Genomic DNA, 22328 nt, shown 5'->3' with positions numbered 1-22328 from the left:
ACAAAGAAATCCTAGGTGAGCATATGAATTGCAAGAGATTATTTGAGAAACCAGTAAAAAAGGCTGGAAAATAAAATAAAGTAAAAAAAATAAAATAAACCTATGCTTTTTACAATAAGAAAAATATAATATATTCAAGTTATTCAAATGACTAAAAAAACACATTTGGCTTGAGAAGGTTGTAATTATGTGTTTCCTTGTCCCTAAATTTCTAAGCACTCAGTGATTTGAGTTATATTTGCTTTTTGACTTTGATAAATCTGATGGGTGATTTTTATAGAGATAGATATATAATTTTAGATATAGATATATAATAATATAGATATAGATATTTCTTCAGATGACTCTGAAGAAAACAAAATTTAAAATATCTCCTCAGGAAGGGCTATATTGAATAAGAAATTCTAAAGACAGCAAGTTGAAGTTGTTTCCAGGAAACAATGTTTGCACACTTTGTAAGCAATGGCCCAGTGCTGCTGTTGTTATGAAACTGATAAAACTTAAATAGTTAGATAAGGTCTTCAAAAACCTCTGAGACCTAAAGAATATGGCATTTAAAGATGGTTTTATTATTTTAAAAATTCTTTGACAATAAGACAGGATAACTCCCGGCAACGCCCAGTCTACCTTAATGAAGATGATGAGCATCAAAGAACCTCCTTATGGAGATGGCTTCAAATGTGGCAAACAAGCCACTGGGCAAAATGTCCTCATTTCTACCACAGACAGAATTCTGCCTTAAAATGGGCAAGCCTGGATGCAGGCAGAGTCAACAGCCAAACTCTGCTAAGACAAAGTATGCAAGTCCTCAAAGTTCCTGCCTCACAAATATGTCTGTCAGATATATTGGGCCAGAAGGCTTAAGATAATGTTCCAATATTGTAGAAAGTTTTGGGTGACTGATCAGGTAGCAAACTGTCTCTGTCATTTTCTCATTTTGGAAGCTACTAACCTGCACTTCCTATCTACTCAGGTAATTAATTTTATTCCTTTTCAAGTCTCTGATGAGGTTGAAGACCAGACAGTTTAGTTTTACAATTAAGCTTAGTTGTTTAGGGGTTAAGATGTTTTTAGGTCTAGATAGATATTTTAAGTTGATAAAGATGAGATATAGTAGATATTTATTTACATTCAGAATTTTAGATGTATCAAGATATGAAAAATGTTTTCTTTAAGGTTGCCAAATACAAATAGCCAAAACACTATGAATGTAACATTTATATAATTCCTGATTGTTTTTTTGGTTCTTCTTCCTGTAGGTAGTTTATTTTATTTATGTGTAATAATTTAAATGTATATGTAAAGAAAGAAAGAAAGAAAATGATAAAACTTACAAGGGCTGGGAGATGGCGCAGTGGGTATAGTACTTGCTGTGCTGTTCAGGCCCCAGCACCCAAAATTCAGGCAAGATTAATCAGTCTGGCTGAACCACCTAGCTCCAGATTAAGTGAGGACCTGCCTCAAAGAACTAAGGTGGACAGCAGTAGCAGCAGATACCTGTTGAAGAATGCCTTGAGTGGATGCAGCAGTTGTCAATAAAGTGCTGTTTAGCCAATCAGCTGGGCAGAAGGACAGGAAGTGGAAGGCGTGGCTTCCATGGGCGGTTGGATGAGTGGGTTGATGGAGAAAGTTGAGAGTGGGGAGAGAGGCCACTGGAGGAGGATCAGATTGGCAAGTGATTGAGATATATGTAGGTTATGAGGCTATAGGATTAGAGTTGTTTATTTTAGTTTACTAGTAGATAAGTAGTTGTTTAGATTCTACCCAGTGTAGTGCTTGCAGCTTTAAAATACAGTATGGTCTCATTGTATCAGTTATTGGCTTCCTGGGCCATACAGATGAGATAATTGCAACAGACACCTGACCTAACTGCTGACCTCCATGTAGACATGCACATGCATACACACACACACACACCATAATTTATACTCAATGTCTATGACTTAGACTTCAGCTGCAAATATAGTATTAAGAAAAATTTGGTCTTAAACTATTGTGAGAAAGTTGTGAAACTTAACAATAACAAAAAGTGAAAATGCATATTGCCTTTTAATTGTCTTGCTTTAGGGAACAAGTAGGAAAACACCTTTGAATTATGAACAAGTGTCCTGATCAAAGTTTAGCTTCCATCCTCAAAAAATTGCATTTCTTTTCTTTATACTCATGACTATTTGTAGCCTTAAACACCTCCCTCCAAACCAGCTAGTATCTTAGAAATTAATGCAGAGTAGTTTCAAAAAGGAAAAATTAGCACCAGGCTTCTTTCTATATAGCAAATCCTGCCAGCCAGGCATTGCCTGGATACTCATCGAGGCCATTTCCAACTGGGACCAAGGAAATTTGCCAGAACCAACTGTCTCACTAAATGAGTTAAGCATCTTACTAGAGCAGTAACTGACATTAAGGTTCATCTTACAGGGTAGCAAGATGGCCAAATGGGTAAAGGTTCTTTCTGCCAAGCCTGACAAGCTGTGTTCCATGCCCAGTGCCCAGATGGTAGAAGGAAAAGCCAACTCCAGTAAGGTGCCCATTGACTTATACACACATACATACTACATGTGTGTGTGTGTGTGTGTAATAATTATTAAATGAAAACAAGCACATTATAGTTGCCAGGAACAGTGTATGAGCACATCCTTGGATGACAGTTGAACTCACATGGTAAAACAAAAAAACAAAGAACATTCACAGTCAAAGGGAAATAGAACACACTCACCCAAATGCACACACACCTGCACATGCACATGCACACCCCATGCACAAACATTTTAAATATATTTATATATAATTCAAAAATATATTTTAAAATACTTTGACGTGCAGGGGTAGTTTGGTGTTTTGCTCACCCTGCCTACAGCAGCATTCCACCATCAGCAATGCAATGCATTCACATCCCCACACTATTCACCACACTAACAAGATCAGAGGAAATGATTTATTCCACCCCCTTGCCTGCTACTTCTGAAAGGCAGCGGGTGTCCTTGGGGACACAGGATTTCTGAATTGCTTGAGGCCATCTGATATTGCAGCTTTGCAGCCTTCTCTCGAATGAGCCAGGAAAAAAAATCAAAATAATTACATTAATGCTGGGAATCAAAGTTTATTGACTCTCCCTAGAGGTGAAAACCAAAAAGCTGGTTACAAAAGTTGCCGGCGTATTTAATGATACCACTTCCTCCTCCCTGTTCTTGTCAAAACAGCTTTTGAAAGCGTTTTCAAATGAAGCTACCTCTGAGCTCCAATTCAATAGTTCACCTAGTCCCTTTTAAATAAAAGCTCATCATCTGGCCTTCCATATCCAGAGCTCCTCAAAGGGAGGGCCCCACAGGCCTTCTTCTCCTGCCAAGCCACTGCCAAAGGCAATACTCCAAGGCACTGTCCCTGTCATCATTTCCGCTCCCTTCAGGAAGCTCTGCCTCATTGAATATTCTTCTAAGCCAATGAGGGAATCACGTGCCTCCCGGTGGTGGCAATCTGCACTTAGTGCAACATTTATAGCTGATGACAAACCTCGCAACAGCTGGTTTCTTTCACTTCCTAGCAATTCTTTGCAACGTTCAAGTGAGGGGACACTTAGGAGACCACCATGTCACAGATGACCCCGCCCAGAGGCAAAAAGGTCTCCTGTGCTGTTATATTTGCACTTCCTGTAGGACTTTGGGTAGAGCCCTGGTAATTTTGAGGTAGTCAATAAAAGCCTTCTTTAATTCACTGAATTAAACTAAAGTAGGTACTAGATTAATTTATTTAATTAAACCGAACTTAAAACATCAGAGCTAGGCAAAATCTAGCCCTCCCCATGCCGTCAACATTCCTCCTTCTCTTCCTCCTCCTCCTCCTCCTCCCCAATCTCTCTGCCCTCTCCCTCATCCTTCTCCTCCTTTCTTCTTTGTCCACCTCTCCTCACCATTTAGCTCAGGCTAGCCTAGCACTTTCTGCAATGTTCCCAAGCACCAGGTTTTCAGCCATTCACCACCACACTCAACCTCCTCCGTGTAGTAAGAAATCTCTCACACAGAATGAAAGCCTGGGCCTCCACTGTCCATGCCCTCAAGCCTAATGACAGGCAAGATCATCCCACTCCCACACCACTCCTGTTTTCCTTGACTGAAATGTCCCAAGGCAAGGCTGCTTCATCAGCCAGTGTGCCCTGGAGAAGATGGCACAGAATCCCCAGCTTACTGTCTTTAGAAGCCTGTTTTTGACTCAGGGCTAGCATCTGGGATCCCTGAATTAGAGGAGGGCTCCTGCTGTTCCTAGAACTAGTAAGGCTTGCTCTCTGAGCCTAATCTAATTGTTTGGCTAGCACAGTCCATGCTAAGAGGCTCCTTTCTGTCTGTGAGCCCGCATTTGTGATTCTATTAGGCATAGGGTAACTTTGTGACCAGCCTACCACAAAAACCTCTGCACAGAGCCTCTAATGAGCCTCCGCTTTCAACACTCAAGGAATTAGACAAGTCCTCCCAGGTCTGCTGGGAGACAACTCTTGCATCCTTGCACCTGGCGTCCCCTGAACTTCACCACAAGCACCTTTTCCCACTGCTGATTTTGCTTTGTATCTTTCAGCTGCAATAAATCATGGCCAATCATATCACTGAAGGCTGAGTCCTGTGAGCTTTCCTAGCATATAATCTTTAAAAACTGAATAGTCTTAGTGATGCACATATCTACCACCATTCCTGAAGTCTACTTAAAGACTCATTTCTCACACAAATACCTGACCTTGGAGGAATGCCCAACTGGAGGAGGCCACTATCCACTCCTCCAGCTGCTTCCTAGCATTTGTCAAGACTGTCCTTAAATGCCATCGCTCTGATGAGGTTCTAAGCTCTGAGTCAGGAGTCATGTCTACTTCATGTCCTCAAGGAGTACTGAAGGCAGCAGATCCGAAGACAGCACACATCCTTCTCCAACAGCTATTTAAGAAAAGTAGAGTCTATATGATTGCCTTTCCTTTTCACTCTTTCTTTTTATCAAATTCCTCACACAATGTAATCTATATTATGTCTCATTTAGCAAATATAATCTATTGATATTTTGTAATCACCAATGCCGTGCCAATGTTTCATCTTCAAGGACATGTTGCAAATCTGCATTTCCTGTTTACACTGATGACTGACTAATATACATATTTGCAGCTCTTTCTACCTGTACTACTACCCTTGGGAACTTTTAGACAGTTGTCACTATAGCTTTAGGGACACTCAAAATGGAAGGACAACTGTAAGACATTCACAAGGCTGTGATTCTTCAGCTACATTTCACAGGGAGAAATGTAAAATAAATTATGCTAATCACATTCAACTGTCGGAACACCATATGACAACAGTTAGAATAAACATACATCCTTTAAAGAAAAGAAACAAACTATCCATATGCTATAAGGGATACATCTATATATACACAGGCTGTCTTATGCATTTAATTTGTCTGCACAAAAAAATGGGTCAAGTAGGCCAGTTTTTCTGTGGTAGATGAAAATAGAATGTGACTGGACACACTTGGATGAGAACTGACAAGATTTTTAAAGATTGTGAGAGTAGCTACTCACATACGCTATCATCCTTGGTGTATTCTAACATCCAGCAGCGAGCGGCGGGGTGGGGTGGGGGAAGGAAGCCTTGTGTGTCAAAGTCCACAGATGACAAGCCACCAGAAACATACTTGGAACAAACCACTACAATAGCAAAAATGAAGTCACTGCCGAGGGCTCTCAGAAGCACCTTGGGGATGGGAATTTTCAGGAATTTTTCTGGGTCCTAGGATATTGAGGCAGGCAATGCCTGGCCCACAAGCAGCACTCATTCTGGGAAAGTCAGTTGAGTCAGACGAGAAGGGCTTTCCTCATTCATCAGTGGAGTCACTATGTGGCTCTATTTGCCCCCCCTTCTGCATATGGTTTATGTCCTGGTTATCGGTAGGGCACCGTTTTACTTTCTCAACTATGTATCAAGGAGATGTGTTTAAGAACTGCCCTGGTAACACCTGTCATAGCCAAAAAGGAAAAGATGAAAACAAAAGAAAGAAAACAAAATGGTCATTGAATAGGTAGGAGATATTGTGGATGACAGTGTGCCACAAACCAAGAACTATGGTTATTCTCTCTGTGAGGCAAGATCTGAATTGTTTTAACACACACACACACACACACACACACACACACACACACACAAATAATGATTGTTCTTTCCTGTGTCTCCTCAATGAATCCCTCTCTTTGCTTCACATTCTCAAGTGTGGCCCACTAGGCGCCCATAGTGTTTATATAGAAATGACAGGAAACATGGCTTTATTAAATGCAAATGTCACAGTGAAACAGAATAACTGCTGATGCTGTGCAACCTCTCAGCAACAGAACCATCAACCTGTTTAGCAAGGTGTGCGTTTTATTGTTTTATTGTGCCTGCACACATTTCTGGGGCTTCCTGAGGCACACTCGTCCAGAATTGGTAACTAGACTACAACGCCAACCTAAAGAACACACGTTTGTTTAAAAAAAAAAAAAAAAAACTATGTGTTAGATGGAAATGTCTAACAAAACATGTTGCCACGCTTGCTGGGGGCTTTTATCTCTTGCTCGTTAATGAAGTCAACCCCTGCTACCTATCACACAGTTCAAACAGGGTTTCATCTCTAATGCAAAGGCTAAAACCCCTGACACAATGCTTAAATGTTCTCTCCTTTTTCATGTCATTAACTGCATTAGAAGTGTCTTATAGTCAATGACATTTGATTTGGGGTGTGTGGTTTGTTTGTTTGTTTGTTTGTTTTTTAAATAGCACCATCAGGGACACGTTCAATTTATCAGTAGGGTCTACAAGAACCAACAGAATGAATGCTTTGCAGCAAATGAGAAGAGAGACAGAAGATTTGTAAAGATCTCGATAGCTATGTCAGGGATGGGAATTGCATGCCAGACACCATAAAACAACATGTAATTAAACCCTAGCACTCTATTAGAAGACCCAGAGACAAATCCTCCTCAGCAGCTGCAATCAAGGTTGGATAATTTACAAGAAGTGAGCCGGGGAAACTTCCACTAGACTAGACGAAGATCCAACATCGTTCCTTTTTAAACCAAAGAACAATTGCCCCGTATGATCACCATGAAGAGGGAGGGGGGGAGTTCTTCGCTGGCTTTAGTTCAGTCCCAAGTTGTGGTTTAGTTTAATCAATACTTCAAAAATACTTGTGCCTCTTCTCATGTGGCCAGCGGTAATGATAATTTGCAATAAATAGAACTAACCTCTTCCATTTATGTTGTGGCATGTTTAATCCTCTGTGTGTATGATGAGGAAGTTGCCCTGCCTCATGGATGAAGAAACGTGCGGTATGTCAGGTGGCTTGTATCTGGGAACTTCTGTGCACAGAAAGAAATTTGTGAAATGTTCCATTTTCCTACCTTCGGGGTCAAATCCCCACAACTGGCTGCACATGGTGGTAGGAGCATGTGGTCTCTATCTCAGTGCCCCCAACATTTGAGAGAATGCCTGCTCAGAGACAGCCGGATGGTGGTATGGATACAAACGCTGCTTTACTATCCTTACTCAGTTGAGGTCTCTACCTCCCATTTCTCTTAAGATATTCCCAACAAGTGACAGGATCCGGGGACACATGGCACTTTCGGCAATGCCCATGAATAGGTTTCAAGGGCCCCAGGCCCTTAGAATAGTGTGCAGAATGTGACGTGTATGGACACTCGCCCTCTACTGTGACTAGAGGCTCCTAAAGATTTGTTGTCAAGATAAAAACAACTGTGCCTTGAGTGTTTCACAATGAAGAATGAAGGACTGAATAACGAACACACACCTGCCACTACTGTTGCATAATTTCTTCCTGGCTCACTCTTCACTTCTTATTCCACATGTCAGGCTTATTACCTTAAAACAATGTTCAAACTTTAACTGTATCAGTTATCCACCTGGAGAACTTGAGAAAGCTACACATCCCACATCCCACCCATCCTGGCCCCACAATACCACTCTCTTCACTGCAGCAAGGAAGCCAGGAGTCTGTACCTTTCCAGACATCCTTCTCAGAAAGATGGTCAGAAACCCATGCTTTAAGAAACATGCCATAACCGAGCACCTCATGAGAACCCCACACATGGATCCATGAATTTAAAAGAACAAAGACAGGAGTCTAGTTCTTTGTATGGAAATGGCTTTGGGATTTTCCATCTTGATTACTCTATGAGTCACAAGAAGACGCGAAGGCTTCTTTTCATTTTTGCTACAATCACTGGTACTTGACAATTTGGATGCATAAAAAAAATACCTGTTACTGATGACACAGAACACACAGGGAAAGACACAAGTATGCTTTTGAACAATACAGGAAAGGAGAATAACAGTAGCCATGTCCTCTCACTGTTCGTGTAGACTGAATATATTGGACAACAGTGAAATGCCTTTTCAAAATGTAGCAGTGTCCTTAAATTAGGTTAACTTAGCAAGAGCAGCCATGGAACAAGTGGCTAGAGAGATGTAAAGGGTGGGATATTTCTCTACATTTCTCTTGTGCCTTTTACTTTCCCTATGGTCTTTAATGCTCGACTCTTTGGAACGGATGAAGTTATAACGTTGCCTTACATACAGCTGGGCTTGAAAGGCTGGTAACCATGCAGCTCACTACTCAACTTTCCAGGCTATTCATTCTGAGAAAGACTCCTCTTTTGTTCAGTCCAGATTATGTCCGCTGTAGAGTGAAACAGAAATATCTGAGCAGAGAACTGAGAAGCTGTTCACACATACTTTGGAAGGCTTTCTGGGCTGTTTAGTACTCAAAGCAAACTGATTTAGGAAACAGTAAACCTGCTCCTTGTAGCCTGGGATTATTTTATGTTTTTCTTTTAAATAAATCAACAAATAAAACAACAACCAAAAATTGTACAGGTTTCATAGCTTTTCCACCCAGGATGAAAGAAGGAGACAAGCTGAGATGTCAAAGACATGGTTTTAACATCTGTAGAAGAACATTTGTAGAAGAAGAGAGAATGCTAGTGGCATTGTTTTCTGTAGGTAACTTAATTACACTGTATGTACTCTCTCTCCATTTAAAGTATTTATGCACTGTCCCACAGGCCAGAGGCTTCCCATAGAACCAACACCGAAGATAGCATTCTTGAGAAGTTAGGTTAATTTACACTAATTTTTAAGAAAGGAAGAAAATCTGTAACTGAGGGATAATAACACAACTCAATCAAAACCAGTTTTTTTAAAATCAGACATTTGTGATGCTGCAGCTTTAAATTCTCATCTGCTGCAACTGTGTTAGGAGGTGCTATTCTATTTCTGTCTCCATAAACAATATGGCGTCAATACAGAAAACACAGTCTATATGCAACACACCCAGTTTACAGCAGAAGAAAAGAGTGAGCCCTTCCAGTTAACAGTAGGAACATTTTTAACACATGGCTCCTGAGTGGGAGTGCCAATTAAAGAGTTGTAGTACCTGTCAGCGCTGGTTTAACATTTCAACAAAGCAAATCATCAATTAAAATACATCAGCACCAGTCATTCTGCTGATTGACCAAATGATTAACATTCTCTGCTAAAAGTGACAACTGGAAGAAATTCTCTCTCTCCCTTGCCAACCCTCTAGAGGCTATGACAGATCTCATCTTGGCAAAACCACTTCATTTGGGGGGGGGGGTCAATGAAAAGTTATCCCCCTTATTTCCCATAGGTGCTCCATAAGAAAAACCAAGTTCTACCCTGTTTTTTTCTGTGTGCCTTCTCTCAAAGATAGTATTTTCTTGTTTTCTGCTATGACAGGGAAGGTGCTAGGCACAGGAATCCATTACACTTGTATGTGAAGTGGGATACAGGGAAATGGCTGGCTGACGTTCTGCTCAACATGGTGGGATGTATTGAAAGTGGGGTGCGAACTGCCCAGGATTGTATTATACCCATTTAAAACCAACTCCAACTAGTTCTAAACCTCAAAAATGTATTCATGACTGAAGTTCCTGAAGGAGAAGGAAATGAATGTGCTTCTGTGGGAAAGCATGAGTTGTATATAAAGGAGACCACCTCCTGGTCATCAGGTATTGTGTCCTGATTCATCTTATAACTGTAAACCATGCCTGGCTGATAGAATGTAGAGTAAGTCTTGTTTGTCTATCCTGCCTGCTGGGGAAACTAGTTTTGCCTTCATATTGCCTTCATCTACAGTTTTTCTTTCTCTCTGTCTCTCTGTCTCTGCCCTCCCCCATGTATTTTAATTTTCTTCCTACCAGTCTTACTATTTGCCTGTCTCATTATAAGTCAGTATCATCTTAACCATGTCATTCTATACCAGTGTGAACCATGATTTTACCTTGATGAGAATTACCCTTTAAAGCATACAGAGATCTTGAGCTAGGAGTGTCCACTTTAGAGTCTGCTGCGGTAAGTCCCATACCATGCTCTTTCCTTTCACGATCTCTGCATACAGCTTTGTTCTGCCTGGGATGTGTTTCTGTCCACTCCAGCTACTTGACTTAGTTAATGATTAAATTTCCTTCAGATTTTGGCTCAGTCATTACTCCCAACCATCCTTTCTCCATACTAATATGCTCAAGTATTGTGCTGTGTGCTTACACTGTACAGGTGCATCTCCGTTTTAGTGGGTTACCACCATTGACATTTATGTATCACATTTTTCTGAAATGTGCTTGCCTCAGTAGAATAAAAATTCCTTGGTGGCAGGGATGATACCCATTTGTGCATACCACTGTATCCTAGCTCCAATTAAGTAAGTGTCTGGTACAGAGAAAGCTCAAATAGTATCTGTTGTGATGTGGTTCAAGACATACTTCCTCAAAACTTAACACCTTGGCACTTGATATGCCTAAAAATGGGCAAGCTTGAATGCAGGCAGAGTCAATGGCCAAACTCTGCCAAGGCAGGGTAAGCAAGTCCTCACTAGTTCCTGTCTCACAAATATGTCTGTCAGATATATTGGGCTAGAAGGCTGAAGATGATGCTCCAACGTTATGGAGATTTTTGGGTGACTGTTCAGGCAGTAAACTGTCTCTGTCATATTTTCAATTTGGAAGCTGCTAACCTGTACTTCCAATTCACTCAGGTAACTAAGTTTTATTCTGTCTCAAGTCTCTGATGAGGTTGAAGACCAGATAGTTTAGTCTTACAATTAAGCTTAGTTTGTTAGAGGTTAAGATGTTTTTAGATCTAGATAGATGGTTTAAGTTGATAGAGATGAGATATGATAGATATTGATTTTCATTCAGAATTTTAGACTCAACAAGACTGGAAATAGGTTTACTTCAAGTCTGCCAAATACAAATAGCCAAAACACTATGAATGTAACATTTATATAACTCCTGGTTGTTTTGTGGTTCTTCTTGCTGTATATAGTTGATTGTATTAATGAATAATAATATAAATTTATCTGTTTAAAAAAAGAAACATAATAAAAAAATAGAAAGAAGAAACCATAAGCAGGAAATTCTTTCTGACCCTCCCCCTGAAGCAGGCCTTAAAAGAATTCTCGACAATGAATAGTAAGACCTTATTCCAGAGGGCCCCTTCCTGTACATAGGGAAGAGAAGCAATGCTTATCCCTGAAGTACAAAGATGAGAGAGTCTTACCTGAATGAGCAATTGCTAACGCCCCCCTACCCCTACCCTGATTGTTACTAATGACCTATTTGACTCAGTCATAGCTCTGCACCACTACCCACTATTCATCAAACAGGATTAAAAAAAAACATGTATATTTGTCAGTTTTTTCTTGGTCTTCATGCCTAAAGACTTACATATAATATTTTCTAAAAATCATATATTTTTCTCTTTTTAACGTATACCTTTGTACATGGACCCCAGCCACAAATCTAGCAAAGACAAAGAAAGATAGCTCCTTCTGGATACTTCCCCATGTCAGTAGTTTATCCACAGGTCAGTGAACAGACTGGACACTGAATGAATACACTTAGGAAAAAGCAAAAAGCAAATCAAAGGCAGAAAGTGAAGAGTGTATAATGCTGTAAGTGCTCATGACATGAAAGACCACAGAACTCAACTTTTAGAGGGTCCAGTGATATTCTTTAGGATATTAGGACTACAACCTAAAGGAAACTTTATGGTATGTCTCTTCTTCCCCCAAAGAGTTCTAGGAACCAAAAGAATTCAGAAATCCTGGCTATTTTGGTCCAGAATAAAGCAGCATACAAGAAGTGAAAGGTCAGGGCCCATATAGAGTAGAAGTAGCATGACAGCAGGTTGTCCAATCTATGACGTAGGTAGTTACAGATGCACCATGGCAGCAAGTTGTCCAATCTGTGGTGTAGGTAGTTACAGATACAGCATGGCAGCAGTTTGTTCAATCTATGACATAAGGAAGTTATAGATGCATTCCATCACAAAATCATAAACTCTCTTAAAACAGTATGAAGGTTTTATTGCTTCTTGTTGCTGTTTGTTAACTCAATGGCACAGTTCTTGAAAGTGAATTTTGTAGCTGAAACCATGCTGCAGTAAATGGCAGGTTGATGGACAGACCTGAAGAGGCATGGTTCTCCAATCGTGGCTTCCCCATGTCTTGTAACTCCTTTTGGAAATTCTCAGGTCTCATCCTGACCTAATGATCTGGAGGAAGATCCAGCCATCTGGGTATGATGAAGTCCCAAGCCAAATGTGATGCTTGCAATACAACAAAGATAGGCCTCAGAATAACTGTGACACTACAACATGTCGCTGCTGGACACTTTGCTAGGCTCAAGTTCCCTCATCAGAAAAACAGGGATAAAAATTACAAAACTTATCTCACAGGGTTGTATGAAAAATCTTAAGCAAAACATACAAATTGCCTAGAAAACTGAAAGGCAGGGGGTGAAAGTGATCCTGATAAAAAAAAAAAAAAGAATTGCTGTATTACCACTGGTAACATTATCATCATCACCACCATCACCATTTTGTGTAGATTGCTAAAATTTGGGAAATCAGGGTGGGAAGATTGATATCTTTTTCTCTGGTACAATAAGCACAGCTTACCTAGGGGTATTAGAGACACAACGGGTACATAGTCAAAACTGTGTGTCATTGCTGCTGTCTACCCAGGGTCACACTGTATAATTATCTTTAGTGCATCTTCATTGTACAAAATAATCATTTTCATTGTTTCATCTTCACAGCTGTATTTCATATACTTTGACCATGTTCATTGCATTACACACTTCTTTTCATCCACCCGAGTGGACACATTGCTCTTCCTAAATAGTGTCCTTTCTATTTTCATATCTTTTTAAAAATTTAAATTCTAGTATAAGAGAAGGTGTTTAATTTATCTTTCTGAATCTTGGATGTTTCCTGCAATCTTTCACATTTTCACGCCAATGACTTCATTCTTCAGATGCTACCATTTTGTAAAAGGTGTGTGTGTGTGTGTGTCTGTGTGTGTGTGTGTGTGTGTGTGTGTGTGTGTAAAGGCTACATGTGTGCAGGTACTCTCAGAGGCCAGAAAAGGGGGTCAGATCCTCTGGAGCTGAAGTTATACATAGTTATGAGCCACACGACTTGATATTCAAAATAATCTGAGAACTGTTACTTCACGTTTACAAACGTATAGACTTCCCAGCGTGCTGCTGCATGTCTTCGCAGTCATCTAAAGATTTAGGACTTAATTCCAAGCCCACCGTTTTGGATTTTTCCTCTCCATCTACACTTCTGTTTGTAATTAAATCACTTTTCTTCAAAACGGAGTCTCACAAGATACAGTGTACAGCAAAATATACCTACTATTCATACCCTTTAGAGTGCTTCTGGGGGGCATGTCCTGTGGTTATTTGTCCTTACAAGCCTCACATTTAAGGGACATGGACGTGCATTTTTACTCCTTACCATCAATAATTCATCCCTTCTGTTGTGCTTATTTAATTTTTATTAAAGACTTTTTTATTACAGTTGACTATGTTTGGCATCAATGTATCTAAGAACCAATTTGCCTAATATCCACTTTGATATAGAATGCTACATGGACCACTTCCTGTGCTTCTAAAAGACTGTGTCTTTTTGTTTTGCTTTGCTTTTTGCTTTTTGGTTTTTGTTTGTTTGTTTCTCAAGACAGGGTCTCTGTGTTAGCCTTGGCTGTGCTGGAGTCACTTTGTAGACCACACTGGCCTCAAACTCACAGCAATCCTCCTGCCTCTGCCTCCCCAGTGCTGGGATTAAAGGTGTGCACCACCACACCCAGCTTTAGATGATGTCTTTCATGCACATTTCCCATTAATTCTGCTACTATGAACCCATACAGCACCCAACCTTTCTCTGGCATGGTGTGTGGTATGAGCTGTAAAACATAAAAAAAAAAAAAAAAAAAAAAAAAAAAAAAAAGTCAGAACAGATTCATGTGTGCCACCAAGAACAGGTGGCGTCATCCAATTACAGCAAAAAACCAATACTGAACTAAGAACTACCAAAGAGCAGTATCAACACGATAAAGCCAGAGTCACTGGAACATTCCATAAGGGCTGGAGGAGCCCAGCACACCTTGCAGAAGTCTACCTCTCTCACTTCAGCAGACGCACATGCAAGTTTATCTTGATGCAGAAAACAGAATCTGAAAATCCACTGCTATGCCTGTCAGCTGACCAGAGGAATGAGCGAGAGAAAGAAGGCCCCTCTTGATGTGGAAATCAAACCCAGACTTTTTCATGACACCATCTCAATATACTTTATGTTCCTATTAAGTATTGTGTGTGCTGGATTTAATACAATAAAGAAGTAAAATGCTTCTGTAAAACTCAGATTCATAAGAAAGTAAAACTGATACTGCCCCAAACGTGCATACATAGAGATTGAAATAAATAAAATCTCAAGTGGTAGAAAGGATCGGAGGAGGAAAACGAACAGTCATCCTGTGAATTTTTTATGGCGCAAATGGGAAGCTTCATGCTTTAGCACAATTCATTTGGCTCACAAACCAACTCCATGTTTTTGTATAATCTACATGTACAACAATGTGAACAATGAATGAACTATGCTTATTTGCCCAAGATGGCTCAGATGGAAACTGACAGACTTCAGAGTACAACCTAGTCGAGAGCCAGCAGCTATGTACAGCCTATTCTGTACAGCAACAGTTGGCACACAATGGCACATGATCATATCTAGACAGCTCCTCCTGTACAGTCACGACCTAAAAATGATCATTTTACTTTTAAAGGTTTGTGAAAATTTATAAAGAGGAATATTAGCTTAAAAGATGTGAAAGTTACAGAAAAGTCCAATTTGAACCCTCATAAATAAACTGTCCTAGGGATATAAGCATTATTCTCCTGTTGTCAATAGCTGCCCCCACCCCGCAAGGCAGAGTTAAGCAAATGTGAAGAGTCCTTAGGACCACAGAGCCCTTAAGAGTAACTGTCTGGTCATTTTTCAGAGTATATTTGCTAAGTCCCGAGGTAGATAAAAGCATTCACAGAAATAAAACAGCAAATACGCCCGGGCATGTCTCTTAAGCATGAGGGACAAAACCAAACCAAACACAAACAACTAAAAAAGCAGCTGTCAAATCCCCAGGAAGTCTTCTTAGGAGGGGTGGGACAAATTTGTATGCATGTGTACATGTCACAGATCACATCTGGGTGTCAATAGATCCCTCAGGAGCCATCTACACACGTCGTTTTGTGGGACAAGGTGTCTCATTGGGCCTTGGGTTTCCAGAATTGACCATGGGTTCCACCTGTCTCCACTTCCTCTGGGCTGGTAGTAAGAGGCATGCAGCTTTTCTTTATGCAGATCTTAGGAACTGAACCTGGGTCCTCATGCTTACAAGGCACGCCCTTTATTAGATGAGCTGTTGCCCAGAATTAATTACATGTGTGAAATTGTCAAAGAGTGATTAATTAAAAAGAAATAAATAATAAGATCCACATTTCTGGTTTGAATGAGAAATGCTCCCCATAGAATTAGTTTGTTTGTTTGTTTGTATTTGAGTCACTAGGTAGCTCTGGCAGGACTGGCCCTTGTTACATAGACCAGAATGGCCTTGTATTCAGATAGATCTGCCTGTCTCTGCTTTCCAAGTGCTGGGATTAAAGGCATACACACACCATCATGCTCCTCCTAGGCTTACATTTGAACACTTGGTCTCGGGTGGTGCTATAAGAAGAGATAATGGCACTGAGACCTTTAGGAGGTGGAGTTGTGGGGGAGAAACTGTAACACTGGGGTGTGGGCTTTGAGGCCATATAGCCTGCCTCCTCTGTATCTTATCTCTCTCTCTCTCTCTCTCTCTCTCTCTCTCTCTCTCTCTCTCTCTCTCTCTCTCTCTCTCTCTCTTCCTCCCTCCCACCCCTAATCTGGAACCATCAGCCAAAATAAACCACTAGGCTGCTTTCATTAGTGTGTTTTATCCCAGCAATAAGAAAAATACCTAATACAGCCCTTTCCATAAAAATGAAGAGTTCACCAGAATGGCAGATGCCTAAGGCACTGTGTCACAGTTTCAGTTAATCCTCCATTCAGCTGACCTTGCTTCCTAGGGAGGAAGACTCAAGAAAGTCAGACGATGGCACACAAAGGATGTATCAGGTCTCAACCCAGTGATTCTGAGTCCAGTTGTCAATCTCAGAGTGGAGACAGCACCATGTCTCCACTCCAGCATCTTCTGATACAAATTGGTTCCTGAACAATACAGATTTGCTTCCTCACATGGTTTCAAGCTGTTTTTGTTCAACTCCAAGTGCACTGTCCTCTCTAAATATACTCAAATGAATATGCTCAATTATGGAGTGCATTCTTAAAAACAGGTGAATAGTTGCCTCATACCATAAAGTTCAAAATTCCCAAGAAAACCAGATCTTTTTTTTTTCTCTATTCTGAAAACAAGGTTGAAGGTGGAAGACTGCATGGCATAAAAATGTATTTCATTTTCCACTGCTTTATGACAATGTATCATCCTCTTTACTGTTTATTTGTATATAATCATTCTGTGGCTGGTTTTATGTCAGTCTGACACAGCTAGAGTCATCACAGAGGAGGGAGCCTCAACTGGGAAAATGCCTCCATAAGACCAGGCTACAGGCAGATCTGTAAGGCAGTTTCTTAATTAGTGACTGATGGGGGAGGGCCTAGCCCATTCTGGGTGGGAGGCTGGGGAGCAAGGCCATATGGAGGCCTCTGCATCAGCTCCTGCCTCCAGGTTCCTGCCCTGTGTGAGTTCCATGTCTGACTTCCTTTGGTCAGGAACTTTGCTCTGGAAGTGTAAGCTGAATAAACCCTTTCCTCTCCAGGTTTCTGTTGGTCATGGCGTTTCATCTCAGCAATAGTAGCCATTACTAAGACAATCATCCATAACCATTGGTGCTTTTTGTATTTTTCACAGGTGAATGGCAAGTCAAAACTTGACGCCTGCCTGGGGTGGGGGGAGAATCCTTTCAATAGAAAATAGCACATCATCTCTAAAGCATCTTTCCCAGGCACCAGACCTCATCCTTGCTCACTATCTATGAGCTCTTTTACACACTTATAACTTGTGTGTAAGTGTTAGAAATATATAAATTCTTCCATGACTGGAGGTAATTTTAATTGACTTCCTTCCCACTGTGGCAAAACCAATTTCATTTCAATTTGCAATTCAGCTCGACATTCTTTCACCACCACATACATTTATCACATATATTTATGCTGTTGCTCTTTCCCCTTGCGCCAGCATACTAACATCTACTTAGTTCCCTCACATCATATAAATCAAATTAAGTCTTTACTGTGTTTACTTTTATACCTATGAGTCATGATTTTTAATTCTTTCTAAAACCTGTCTTTTGATGTGTTTCTCATTTTTTATTTTTTCAAGACAGAGTTTCTCTGTATAGCCTTGGCTGTCCTGTACTTACTTTACAGACTAGGCTGGCTTTGAACTCACAGAGATCCCCCTGCCTCTGCCTCCCAAGTGCTATAAAAACTATCTTTTAATGACCCAAAAGTTTGGTAATAATTCAGATTTCTTTCCAATGCTAATTTTACAAACTGAATTTTGAGTGATACTTACATTTCAAGTGAGTTCAATTGTAATTCTAAATTCATTTTTAAAATTTTAAGGTGAAAAGAATAGGTTTCTGATTCTATTTTAATGCTTTTCAAATATCGCAAGATGATAGCTGTGCAGAAGGACAACAAACAGATATTAAACAAAACTTATTGTGACGTTTGCTCACAGGAAGGAGTTTATCAAGGGGTACTAGCACAGGATAGAATAGGTTTAACTTTTAATACAGCAGGATTTATGGGCAATATTAGAGAAGGTAAAGAGGTCAGGGAATAGAGAATGACTAAAAGAAGTAGAGGAAATCTTGCTGAATTAATCCTAACAGGACTCTTGTGAAAGGCAGACCAAAGGCTGGAGAGAAAGGGTGTGGTGAAGAACATGACCAAATGCCAAGGTACCCAAATGTCATTTTACAGCTCTGTTACAAGCACAGGCTAGGCAAGGCAAAAGCTACAGCAGGGGTACCAACACATAGCTAGACAGACGGTGCAAAAGAAAGCTCAGAGTTTAAGGGTTGGGGTGTAGTTGAACCACACAGCACTTTGCTAGCATGTGCAGTGCCTTAGGTTCAATTCCTAGTACTGGAAAAAAGTATTCAAAGTTCAGTTAAGGAGGGAGTCTTTGTCGTAGGACAGCAGATTTTACAAAGCAATAAATAATTCAATGTAATGATTACTTTTTCTTAAATGTATTCTTTTTAATACTTAGGTCCATTTATTTTTGTTTTATGTGTGTACGTGTTTTGCCCACAGGTATGTCTGTGCATCACATGTGTATCTGGTGACCACGGAGGCCAGAGGAAGAGATAGGACCCGCTGGAACTAAAGTTACAAAAAACCCTGGGTCTCTGGCAAAGCAGCCAGTTCTCTTAACAGGCCCCCAGTCCCTCTATTCAACAATGCTTGTTTTCAAATAACCTACATTTATTTTATTTTTATTAATGAAACATTTTTATTGTTTATATACACATTTATATTATTACACATATATACAATAAACTACCTAGAGCAAGAAGAACCATGAAACAATCAGGAATTATATAAATTGTAAGAGCTGGAACTGTTACCACAACAAGGCCTGGCCATCTTGGTCTCAATGTGCATAGAAATCTGATTACTGGGAACCATAAACAGATACCATCTTCAAAGATAGCAACAGAGGAGAAGTTAAGCTGCTCACCCTATAATCTTATTTTAGCCAAGGCCACTGTGTCCCTAAGTCAGAAATTTTACACAATATGTCCAAAGTTGAGTATGTGTGACTTAACCTATTTTTATATAGGCAACACATGACACCACTGGCCATCAAGTTCGCCAAGCCAGACAGTAGAAGAGAGACTGTCACCATTTGTAAAATCTAAACAACACCTTACCTTCAAAATCTAAACACTATCAATCACTCCACCTAAATGAAAAACAAATGTGTTCATATGAACCTTATTATTCAAGGTATAGCCTGGGCATCGCCTGGGGGCTTATTGGCAATGCCGACTTCCAGGCTCCACCTGCCGAGCCTGAGCCTACGCAGTCCTGTGCTCCCCGGTGAGCTCTGTGCTTGATAAAGTAGTGATAAGGGACGTGTAGATCTGGTACTATGTCCATCCGCTCAACCATCTCTTTCTTGGATAAATAATATGGTGATTTCTTCTGTGAGAAATGCTGTGGGTGGGGAGATAACTTGTACTACTACCCAAGTAGCACCAGTTCCTGGGGACAGAGAAAATATTCCACATTCATCATTGTGTTCTGTGAGTAAAATCAGAGTACAGACCCTGAAAGACTATGGAGACACACAATTTTACTGCCAGAAGATTGAAGACAATATCGATTATAGTTTTAGTATCTCAGTATTGGTCAAGTAAACCATGATGCAATTCCACAAAAGAATACACCGAAGGCAATAAAACCAAGGTCATGTTTCACGCACAACATGCAGTGTTTTTTTAGTACAGTCTTAACTTCAAGTGTGCAAAGGAAAAACACAAGGACATCACAGAATGTACTGCGAGTTATTTATTCTCTAAGGAAGAATAGTGTGTGAATGCCTGGAGCACCTCTGGAATGACACAGAAAAAAAGAAAAGATAAGGAAGAACTATTTTGTTGCATGGAGACACCACCACAGACACAGATAGGCTAAATGTGGCCCTGCCTTTCCAGGGATGTCAGAAACTGACCAGCATATTGTAAACACTTCAAGTTAACATAGTCCCTTTTTAAATTAATCAGTTAAAGAGCCGGTGCAGACCAAACAAGACATGCACAGCTAGATGAGTCTGTGTGACTGCCCCATCACCTTCCCTCTGGGGAACCGTGGGATTTGGGGTTCGCTGTTGCTTCCGGGAAGGTGCTGCTGAAGGGAAAGGATCTCTTTTTAACTCTCAGCCAGTTATACTTGTGCTTCATTTGACAACTTACTAATCCACCCACCACTCTAAAAGATGCTAGATAACTTATTTGCTGATAGTTGAGTTGGCATTTAAGACTAAAATCAACCTCAAAACAGCTCCCCGTGTGTGTGTGTGTGTGTGTGTGTGTGTGTGTGTGTGTGTGTGTGTGTATGTACGTGTGTGTCTGTGTGTGCGCGCGTACGTGCGTAAACTGTTCTTGTCATTTTTGTTTCTAAAGACCTTTGATAGTTATTGTTAGAATGTATTTATTTCTTTTTCCAATGGTAATTCATATATATATGTGTACTAATCCATTACATGTCTGGGGCTTATTTGCAAAACATAGTGTCATTTTCCAACAAGCTTTCAGGGGAAGAAAATTCCATTCCAAAAAAAAAAAAAAAGCCCACAAATGTCTTACCATTCTATTCTGTAAGAACCTAAAGAGACTATTAAGCCATAAAAAAAGAAATTGAGGGATAAATTTAATACTTCAAAGTGACTCTGTTAGCAGGAGGCTCGGGCACCAAGCCAGGTTAAGAAGAAGTAGCTTTACACCTACATCTTAACAGCATCCTTAATCTCCAATCTTCACTCCTCCTCATTTAAAGCCCGGTGCCCACAGTCATCACAGCCAGAGTGTCCCTTGCAGCTTGTCTTACGATTTGATGTCACTTGGGCTCTGAACTCTGTGTGATTTCTTCATTAAAGCAAACAGCAGCGGGGAGAGGCCTCTTCTGACTGAACCACGCCTTGCAGTCGTTGAGGACTCCTGTGAGGATCCCACAATATTTGCATGACATTGACAGGGATATGCGGGCCCCCACGTTGTGGGAGCTGGATGCAAAACAGCATCAAGAGCAAAGGGTAGTTTCCTGAAAAGATACGCTCATGGCTTGTGTGTGAAATGGGCCCCTCAAGCCTGTGTGTCTGGACACCTGGGCCACGCTGGAGAACAGCTTTGGGAAGTGGCGGAACCTTTGAGACACGTGGCCTTCCTGTGGCTGGTGGGTCACCAGACGCAGGTCTTTCTAGATTCGTCTCTCTGATCCATGGTCTACCTCGTAAGGAGAGCTCTGCTGCATGCCCCTGACACCAGGTGGCTGTTTTAGCATGCCTTCCCCACCGCGATGGACTGAGGCCCTTGAAACCATGAGCTTCGATAAGCCCTGCCCTCTGAAGTTGCTCTGAGGATCATTTCTGCCCTGGATTTTATAAAATAACTAATGCAAGTATCAGTTTACACCTTCATCTTAAAATGTCCAGACAAGATCTTTACAACTATATATGCTCCCTATTATGCTTAGCAAAATTGAAAACAAATTAGAGAACTAGACAGCTTGTGGTACACGGAAAACACATATCCACTGATTATGTAACTGCAAAATGAGTATTATCTACAACTCTTACAGAGTCTCAGGACCAGAACTACCCAATAAAAACAGTTATACCATGATGTCAAGGAAGGAGACACTGAGTTACTGATATAATTCATGTGAGCAAATGTAATCATTTTAAATGGCTTCTCCATAAATAGGCATGTCATTAAGTGTAAAGGATTAGCAAGGATGTAAGATCCATCTGCACTGGCAAACTTGAGTTAATCAGTGTTTACTCTGGGGGAAGAGACCCTCCAGTCCCAGCTTTAACAGCCCAAATGTCAGTTAACTTCCCAAGGAAAGCACAGTATTGATTTGGCAGGTATTTTCTGCAGGAAATGAATATTTCGCATGCAATAGCTGTGCCAAACTTTGTTTTCAGTTGTTTAGAACACTGGCGTGTCTTTAAATCTTTCCACTTGTTAATTGCAGGAGATTATTTGCATACATTTCTCAGGCTATTCTGACATTTTAAACACCTTGAAGCAGCTCTATCTATATAAAATAAGTAAGCTATTAAAATGTCACCGTGGTTCTATGTGCCTCCTTGCTACAGGATACTTGCAAGAC

At 40.5% G+C, this 22328-nt stretch overlaps 1 protein-coding gene and 1 long non-coding RNA gene across 2 annotated transcripts in view; one reads left to right on the top strand and one right to left on the bottom strand.

Annotated features, from left to right (window-relative positions):
* LOC311605058 (uncharacterized protein) overlaps nucleotides 1–22328 on the bottom strand; it is a gene marked incomplete at its 5' end in the record, with an annotated part of 775689 nt that overhangs the window by 697326 nt on the left and 56035 nt on the right. The gene's annotated exons all lie outside the window — the stretch shown is intronic.
* Nucleotides 1624–7030, top strand: LOC311605662. Its single transcript, XR_014782052.1, has 3 exons — nucleotides 1624–1690; nucleotides 2419–2523; nucleotides 6950–7030. It is a non-coding gene; the product is annotated as an uncharacterized lncRNA (long non-coding RNA).

This window comes from Acomys minous (genome assembly GCF_964271855.1).
Source record: "Acomys minous genome assembly, chromosome: 9".
Lineage (NCBI taxonomy): Eukaryota > Metazoa > Chordata > Mammalia > Rodentia > Muridae > Acomys > Acomys minous.
This window is presented reverse-complemented; position numbering and strand designations above follow the sequence as displayed.